The sequence below is a fragment of the Chelonoidis abingdonii genome, chromosome 15 (assembly GCF_003597395.2).
Source record: "Chelonoidis abingdonii isolate Lonesome George chromosome 15, CheloAbing_2.0, whole genome shotgun sequence".
NCBI classification, from domain to species: domain Eukaryota; kingdom Metazoa; phylum Chordata; order Testudines; family Testudinidae; genus Chelonoidis; species Chelonoidis abingdonii.
This window is the reverse complement of record NC_133783.1, coordinates 20,341,076-20,350,975: the sequence shown is the minus strand read 5'-3', so window position 1 is coordinate 20,350,975 and position 9,900 is coordinate 20,341,076.

Below are 9,900 nucleotides of genomic sequence, written 5' to 3'. Positions count from 1 at the left end.
GTAAGACATTATTATTTAAATTTATTATATGCATTGCAGTGCTTAGGGGCCCCCACTGTGCTCAGCACTGTATATGTATTGAGAGACAGCCCCTATTCCAAAAAGCTTACAATCAAAAGCTTAAAAACAACAAGATAAACAAGATGCAGTAAAAAGGAAATATTCCCATTATAGAGATGGAGAACTGAGACATGAAAGCATTAATGCCCCAAAACTGCACTAACATATGTGTAGTGCAGGATTGGTGCTTAAGTGACTTGACCAAGGTATCACAGGAAGTCTGTGGCAAAGCTGGGAATTGACTCCAAAACTCAAATCCTATTTCAAGGCCTTACCAGTGAGACCATCCTCCCTCCCTAGTGATGCTTATGTTCTTACTCATGGGTAGCACTTTAATCATCTCATTTTGAAATGTTATGTTGACAGTCTTAGTTTTTTAAAAAAAAAATAGAATATTTTTATCTGAGACATATGTCAGACACTGTACACCAAAATAAGTCTCCCCCAACCGCCCACAATAAAACTAAAAGCAATAATATAAGACAATTGTTTTTGTTAGGTCCAGTGCTCACAAAATCTGTCTCTTCTCTTACTGGCTCATCATCCAATTAAATATTAAACTGGTAACAATGACTTTGTAGACGAAAGCGAGATTAGAAGACCAAAAAAAAGTCTGCTCTCTCAATACCATCCACATTCACTTGTACATATTTTGACTAGAAATCCAATATTGCATTTTGTTGCACTCAAGGAAGTGTTGTTAGTAATATCGTGAAACACTAGGCTACTGTATATTTCAAGAACATGAAAACGTCTCCCCAAAATGAAAAGAATGTTAAAAAAATGGAACCCCTTAGGAAATGTGCTCTTTATTAATTCTATCCCCACCTCCCCTCCTATTGTCTTTCTGCCCACTAAGCTTCTCCAGGGGGGAAAACTCTGAAGTCATTGGTCTTTGTTTGTGCTTCTATTATATGCTCCCTAGGATGTCAGAAGTTAGCATGAGCTGGTAGTAAGAATGCAGAAAACACACATTATTGAAATTTTAACAGTAAAAGACATTGAGTAGTTAAGGAAATGAACAGGTAAAGAGGTTATGGTGTCATTGGAATAAAAGCTGCTATACCTGCACTTTATAATTTTGGTGGTTCATAACCCAATGCCACTTTCTCACTTTTCCTGGTAGGTATTGAAACCGTAGCATTCGCTCCTACACACACATGATTCTCTCTCACACTAGCACAGTTCCACTGTAAGCATTTTAATGATAGAGATTTCCTTTTGGCTTCTGCAGTGCCTTTGGGTCTCATGGTTTGAGCAATCTGAATTTCCCAGTAGCTGGCAGGTTATTTTTTTGGCAGACATATTAAATTTGTTTTTCATTAGGACCCTGACAGAAGGCAAGCAGCCTGCTGCAGCTCTAGTTTTCCCTCTCTTTTCATTTAGATTTTGTTCACTTTTCCCCATCAATCTCAACCCCTATAAAAACAGCACGAGAAGTTTGTGACCTAACCTAGGAGAAATCCCCCAGCAACTCCATGTCCTTGTCAGAACACGTGTGCATGCTTCAACATCTCTCTGTGGAGTGGCTTGTGGGATTAGACTGCTCCTTGAGTCAAATTATTTATATTTCTCTTCTTTCCCTACCAGATGACAGGTCTCTTCATGAGTAAAGATGATAACAGCATTGTTAGTGAGGCAGAAGTTTGCTGCAGTCTCATTGTACAGTTTAAATATAAAGCAAAGAGTATGCCTTGGGAAATGCCTGTCACCCTCTTCAATTCTTGAACAAAAGAGAATCTGCACGTTACCTAAACCTGATGATTCTCTGTGAGGACTTTGAAATAGTGAATTTTAAACATGATTAGAGCTCCTATTCTACCTCTCATATAAGTAGAAGAGAGGGGCAGAGTGTGCGTGGAGCCACAGTCTGGGCAACACAGCTGAGTTGACCAGGGCAATCTGTGCCAGTTACAAGGATGGCAGAAATTATACCTCTCCACCCAGAGCAACAGGGAAATCAGGTGCCAGATTGGGACTATGAGGGTGGGTCTATACCACAATCAGAGGTATGTCTGTGGCACATGTAGACTAGCTCAAATAATATCAGTTAAGCTGTGGCAACAAAGGGGGCAGCATGGGCTAGCAGCAATCACTTGAGTATAAACCTAGGGTCCTAGATGGGCCTGTGCAGCCCATGCAGCTGCAACTTCATTGCTATTGTTATTCGAGGCAGCTAGATCAGAGCTAGGTTGGGTATGTCTACAGGTGCTGCAGTCACACTTGTGATTGCAGAAAAGATATACCTTCAAAGTCCCAATCTGGTGTCCTGCTCTGCTCCTGGGCAGCACAACTATGCATTGCTGCCTATACAGGGCTTGTGACAAAGCCACAATCAAGCTCTAAACATGTAATCTGCCCCCTTAGCTGCCATCCTTATATATGCAGACAATGTGCGTAATTGAAAGTGTATTGGTTTATGACAACAGATTCATAATACAGGAAGAAAGAAAAATTAAAATCTTTATAAAAGTTTATCTTGGGATGAGATTTACACGTATTTGGATGAGCCTTTGCCTTCCTGAAATTCAAAGCTCCATTCACTGAAGAAGCGGCCATTACAAAATGACCCAATCACCAGCCTGGGACAGCTACTCCTAATTCAGTTTGTAGTCCTTTCCTCTGGGCTGCTCATTCTTCAACACACACAGACAAAAGGAAATGTGGAATAAAAAAAAGCCCAACAAAACAAAAACCCCACCACTGTCCTGTTCTTGACTGAGACTGTGGGCCCTCTTGCAGCCAGTAGCTAAAATGTCTGGCCCTCCACCAGCTTAGGGGGTATGCAGGGCCTTCTTGCCCTCTCACAGCCTTCTACTGCAACCTTTGAGGAGGTGGGGCCCTCTAGCTGGGAATCAGACCCCATCAGAAAATGCTCTCCACCTGAGTCAGCTGATTCCCAACACCTGCCTGCTAAGCTTTTTTCCAGAAAAGGGCTGCTGCTCCGTGGCTCTTAAATGGATGGACAGCCCTGATAACAGTAAAATATTTTTGTTTCCTAGCAAAAATCAGAGCCAAAATCATCCTCACTGCAACTCCACTGAAGTTATTTCCAGAATGAATTGAGACCATAATCAGAATCCCATAAAATAAGAAAATGGTACAGCACACAAAATTAAGATCTGGATTTTTAGCAAGGTCAAAATTCAAAGATGTTCTGATATGAAAGTATGGACCAGCCATAATTCTATGGAATGTATGGAACAGCTGTATGTAAGAGAGCAGTAAGATTGCTCAATGCTCCAGTATGAAACTGGGGAAAAGCCTGTTGAGAGTCTTTATGTTAAGTATAGAGGCGAGAGCAACAAGGGTGATGTCATGGTGGTCATCTTCTATAGACCACCAGACTAGGAGGATGAGATAGACGAAGCTTTCTTAAGACCATTAACAGAATTTTCAGATCACAGGCCCTGGTTCTCATGTGGGACTTCAGTCACCCTGACATCCGCTGAGAGAGCAATACAGTGGTGCACAGACAATCCAGAAAGTTTTTGGAGAGCGCTGGGGACAACTTCCTGGTGCAAGTGCTAGAGGAACCAACTAAGGTCCATGCTCCTCTTGACCTGCTGCTCACAAACAGGGAAGAATTGATAGGGGAAGTAGAAGTGGGTGGCAACCTGGGCAGCAGTGACCATGAGATGGTCGAGTTCAGGATCCCAACAAAATGAAGAAAGGAGAGTAGCAGAATATGGATCCTGGATTTTAGAAAAGCAGACTTTGACTCCTTTGGGGAACTGATGGGCAGGATCCCCTGGGAGGCTAATATGAGTGGGAAAAGAGTCCAGGAGAGCTGGCTGTGTTTTAAAGAAGCCTTATTGAAGGTGCAGGAACAAACTATCCTGATGTGCAGAAAGAATAGCAAATATGGCAGGCGACCAGCTTGGCTTAACAGAGAAATCGTCAGTGAGCTTAAACATAAAAAGGAAGCTTACAAGAAGTGGAAACTTCTTGACTAGAGAGGAGTATAAAAATATTACTCAAGCATGCAGGGGTGTAATCAGGGATGTCAAGCACAATTGGAGTTGCAGCTAGCAAGAGATGTGAAGGGTAACAAGAAGGGATTCTACAGGTATGGTAGCAAGTCAGGAAAGTGTGGGACCCTTACTGAATGAGGGAGGCAACTTAGTGACAGATGATGTGGAAAAAGCTGAAGTACTCAATGTTTTTTTTGCCTTGGTCTTTACAGACCAGGTCAACTCCCAGATGGCTGCACTGAGCAGCACAGTATGAAGAGGAGGCGAGCAGCCGTCAGTGATGAAAGAACAGGTTAAGGACCATTTAGAAAAGCTGGACCTGAACAAGTCCATGGGGGCCGGATGCGCTGCATCTCAGGGTGCTGAGGGAGTTGACTGATGTGATTGCAGAGCCACTGGCCATTATCTCTGAAAACTCGTGGCAATTGGGGGAGTTCCCAGACGATTGGAAAAAGGCAAATACAGTGTCCATCTTTAAAAAAGGGAAGAAGGATAATCCGGGGAACTACAGCCCAGTCAACCTCACCTCAGTCCCTGGAAAAAGCATGAAGCAGGTCCTCAAGGAATCCATTTTGAAGCACTTGTGGAAAGGAAGGTGATCAGGAATAGTCAACATGGATTCACCAAGGGTAAGTCATGCTTGACCAACCTGATTGCCTTCTATGATGAGATAACTGGCTCTTTGGATATGGGTAAAGTGGTGAATATGATATATGGCGGTGAATGTGATATACCTTGACTTTAAAAGCTCTTGATATGGTCTCTCACAGTACTCTTGCCAGCAAGTTAAAGAAGTATGGATTGGATGAATGGACTATGAGGTGGATAGAAAGCTCACTATCATCAGGCTCAACAAGTAGTGATCAATAGCTCGATGTCTAGGTGGCAGCTGGTATCAAGTGGTGTGCCTGAGGTGTCGGTCCTGGAGCTGGTTTTGTTCACCATCTTCATTAATGATCTGGATGATGGGATGGATTGCACTCTCAGCAAGTTCACGGATGACACTAAGCTGTGGGGGGTAGGTAGATATGTTGGAGGGTAGGGATAGGGTCCACAGGATCCTAGACAAATTGGAGGACTGGGCCAATAGAAATCTGATGAGGTTCAACAAGGACAAGTGCAGAGTTCTGCACTTAGGAAGGAAGAATCCTGTGCACTGCTACCGGATGGGGACTGACTAGCTAAGTGGTAGTTCTGCAGAAAAGGACCTGCGGATTACAGTGGACAAGAAGCTGGATATAATTCAATAGTGTGCCCTTGTTGCCAAGAAGGCTAACAGCATATTGGGCTGCATTAGTAGAAGCATTGCCAGCAGATCGAGGAAAGTGATTATTTCCATCTATTGGGCATTGGTGTGGCCACATCTGGATTATTGGTATCCAGTTTTGGGATCCCCACTGCACAAAGGATGTGGACAAATTGGAGATAGTCCTGCGAAGGGCAACGAAAATGATTTGGGGGTTGGGCACATGACTTATAAAGAGAGGCTGAGAAAATTGGGCTTATTTAGTCTGCAGAAGAGAAGAGTGAGAGGGTACTTGATAGCAGGCTTCAACTACCTGAAAGGGGGTTCCAAAGAGGATTGAGCTAGGCTGTTCTCAGTGGTGGCAGATGACAGAACAAGGAACAATGGTCTCAAGTTGCAGTGGGGGAGGTCTAGGTTGGATATTAGGAATAACTATTTCAATAGAAGGTTGGTAAAACACTGGAATGGGTTACCTAGGGAGGTGGTGGACTCTCCATCCTTAGAGGTTTTTAGGGCCAGGCTTCACAAAGCCTTGGCTGGGATTATTTAGTTGGGGTTGGTCCATCTTTGAGCAGGGAGTTGGACTAGATGACCTCTATGATTCTATAACATTCGGCTCTGGATATGGGTTCAGACTCTGAAGATCCTCAAAATCCATGTGTTTTTGGATCTGAGGGTTTGGTTCAGCTTCATAGCACATAAAATGTTTGAATGAATCATTTGTGCGTTATGTTTTTTAATCACTTGGCCTCTAAAAACAAAGCCATGTAGAGTGTCTACTCCTACAGATACTAGGAAAACATTCCTACAGAAAACTGTCACTGACATTAATGGGTATGTTGCCTCTATGAAAATACAGAACTGGGTATATACATCCTGTTTGCCTCTGTTAGCCCAAGCACATCTTTGTTGTTGTTGTTACTGACAACTGTAAACCCAATTTTGCAGTCCTTACTTAGGGAACTTCTCCCTAGTTATCTCCCATAACCTCGCTGTGGTGTAAAGTGAAGTTCATCATGAGCTCCCCCCACCAGACCTGACCCAATCTATCCTCTTTTAGCAAGGTGGCTCTTGAAACATGCATGCATCCTCTGATGTTTTTTTCCTTGTGCCTGCACAACTCTCAGGAGGAAATGGGAGATTTTGTCCTAAGCACAAAATACATATATTTAGCATAACTGCTATGTGTTAATCATAACAGGAAAACAATTATTCTGTTTGATCTTTTCACAAACACAAGTATCATTTACATAGTGATGGATCATGGAAAATGAAAATAAATAGGTTTTCTTTACTGTTTATTATCTGTGTCACTGTAATGATTGTTAGCCTTGTTTCAAAAGGTTACCTTGTGGTTTTTGCTTTATTTATGATATTTATTTCAATTAAAAGACATTGCAATGTGAATGCATGTTATTCATTTTACATCATCACAGCCCAGAAAGGAATAGCTGTTCACTAACAAGGCTATAGATTATTCTTCAGATTTCCAGGTTAGAAATGAAATATTCACTGTTTAGAAAAACAGTGAATAATGAAAGGGTACAGGTTGCCTGTAGCTATCTTGTAACCATGAACTCTGGAATAATTTGTTTTGCAAAAATATAATTTAGATCTGCAATAATAAAGGCTTTAGAAGTGATAAACATTTGCATCTACCAAAAATCAAACAAAATCACATGATTAATAAGCTTTGTGCTTAAAGGATTTTTCACTATATTTTTAACAGATAGAAAATAGAAAATAGAACTGCCTTAAAGCAATTAATATTAAATATAGGACAGAATATTTAACATGAAGATCTGAATTTGTGCATAGTTCTTTTTTTAAAGCTGACATAGCAGTACTATGAGGCAATAATGTCAGCCAGGTTATTTTTCATTTGCATTAGTGGGAATTATGCATCTAAAAGACACACACATTGAGATGAGAGTAGATCCCTGTATTAGAACATAGACTCACAGACTTTAAGGCCAGAAGGGATCATGATGATCATCTAGTCCAGTGTTTTTCAAACTTTTTTTCTGGGGGCCCAGTTGAGGAAAATTGTTGATACCTGCGACCCAATGGAGCAGGGGACAAGGGATTTGGAGTGTGGGAGGGGCTCAGGGCTAGGGCAGAGGGTTTGGGTGCAGGGGTGAGGGCTGCAGGGTGGGGCTGGGAATGAGGAGTTCTGGGTGTGGGAGGGGGCTCTGGGCAGGAGCATAGAGTTGGAGTGTGGGAGAGGGTCAGGGCCCTGGGCTGGGGGTACTGGCTCTGAGGTGGGGCCAAGGATGAAGGGTTTGAGGTGCTGGAAGGGATTCTGGGTTTGGGGTGGCTCAGGGATGGGCCAGGGTTTGGGAAGTGCGAGGGGGACAGGGCTCTGGGCTGGGGCTGCGAGGGGTTGGTGGGACAGAGGGCTCTGGTTCTGGGCCTCAGGCTGGGGCAGGGTTGAGTGAGGAGGGGGTCAGGCCTGGGCGGAGCAGGCCTTGGGGGCCAGGATGAGGGGCTGGGGTGCAGAAGGGGTACAGGTTGGGGGGCTCAGGGCTGGGTAGGGATTGGGGCAGGCATGCCTTTCTCCCTACAACCTCCCTACCTCAGTTACAAGTCATCCAGATCATCCTGTATATATTCGGGTCCTCCTCTATATTGCAATACTTCCCAACTTTGTGCATCTGCAGATTGTGTCAGCACACTTTTGCGCCAAAGTCAAGTATAACAATTTAAAATTGTCCCAAGACCAGTTCCTGAGGAACTACACTAGTAACCTCCCTCCAGCGACAGTTAACCTTCAGTATGAAACGCTGAGTCCCTCCTTTAACCAGTTCTTATCCACCTTTCAATTCTATATCAATCACCATCTATCCAGTTTAGCTAATAATTCCCCATATGAACATAACAAATGCCTTACTGAAGTCCAGGTAGATTATAGATCTTCTTGTCTAGAAGATCAGTATTTTCTCAAGAGAGGAAATCAGGTAAGTCTGGCATGATCACTTTGTGTAAAACCATGTTGTTCTCATCCAAATGTCATTAACCCCTATGCCTTAACTCCTTATCTTTCAAAATTGTTTCCAAGGCCTTGTATACAACCAGGTCAAACTAACAGCCTTAGTGTCCTGGATCACTTCCCTCTTCAAAAAAATAGGAACTATATCGACAGTTCTGCAGTCATAGGCTACAACCTCCAAGTACAGATTCATAAAAAACCTTGCATTGGGCAGGTAATTTTTGCAGTTCCTTTAATTCTTGATCAATCTGGCTCCCTGATTTCCTCCCACTAAACTGTTAGATTTGACTCCACCTTGGAGTGGTAATTTCTACTCCATATCCTCATTCCATTAGCACCTGCCACAAATTCTCAGCTCTTCATACACTCTTATAAAAAGAAGGCAAAGTATGGTTTATGGTTGGCCATGTCTAGATAATCTTTAATCTCCACCCCACCCTCAGTGGTTAGCAGCCAACTCTTCCCTGTGTTTCTTTTTATTATATGGCTATAGAACTTTTTACTATTGGTTTAATTCCTTTTGCAAAGTCCAACTCTGCTTGGCTTTTGGCGGCTTACTTTCCCACATTTCTGACTCCAAGAAGCAGCTTTCCTTGCTGATCATCCCTCTTCCATCCTTGTAGCTTTCGCTGCTTCTTAGTCACCTGTTTGAGATGCCCACCCAGGTGGCGCACCCTGTCCTAGAATTTTTCCCGCTTGGGATGCAGCTTCAGATAATTTCTGCTATTGACTTAAATAATTTCAGGCCATGTCTACACTACAGATAATATCGAATTAGCTAAAATCGTTTATAAAACTGATATATAAATTCGATTTCATGCGGCCACACACGCACAGTAATTCGCGTGGTGCGTCCATGGCCGAGGCAACATCGAGTCTGAGGCGTTGCATTGTGGTAGCTCTCCTAGCTATCCAAGTTCCGCAGTCTCCCCAGCCCCTTGAATTCGGGGTGAATCAATATGTCGCGGGTGCTGGTAAATGTCGTCAGTCATTCCTTCCTCCGGGAAAACAGCTGACAATCTTACGCACGTTTTTCCCTGGATTGCCCTGGCAGATGCCATAGCATGGCAACCATGGAGCCGCAGCTTTTTTTTTCAACCGTAGTGTACTGGATGCCGCGAAGAGAGCATACCAGCGTATAAGACATCACATTCTGCCTTTTGCGAAGAAGCAGAGATTGTTACCGTCGTTCTGTACGCACTGCGAGAAAACTGAGCAAGAAGCGTATCGTCTCCCCCGGACTGTCGCGCTATCATGAGTGCACCCTGGCTGAAATCGGCGGGGCGCCAAACGCAAAGCAAAATGGATTGATTTCATCCCTCCATATGTGTGTAGAAAAATAGGAGTCCCAGTCTGCCTAAAATAAGGAAAGATGTGATAGAGGACCAGTGATTTACAGTCACAGCGCCTGTCAGTATCACAGGGGGCCCCAACAACCCACCATTGCTTCCCGCCCTCCCCAACCTTCCTGGGCTACCGTGGCAGTGTCCCCCCAATTTTCGTCATGAAGTAAAGAATGCAGGAATAAGAAAGAGATTGTGTACGAGATAAAAGGGGAGCAGCCTCCGGGTGCTATGACAGTCCAGGCAGTACAGAATCTTTCTTTACACAGGAAGGAGGGCGGATGGAAG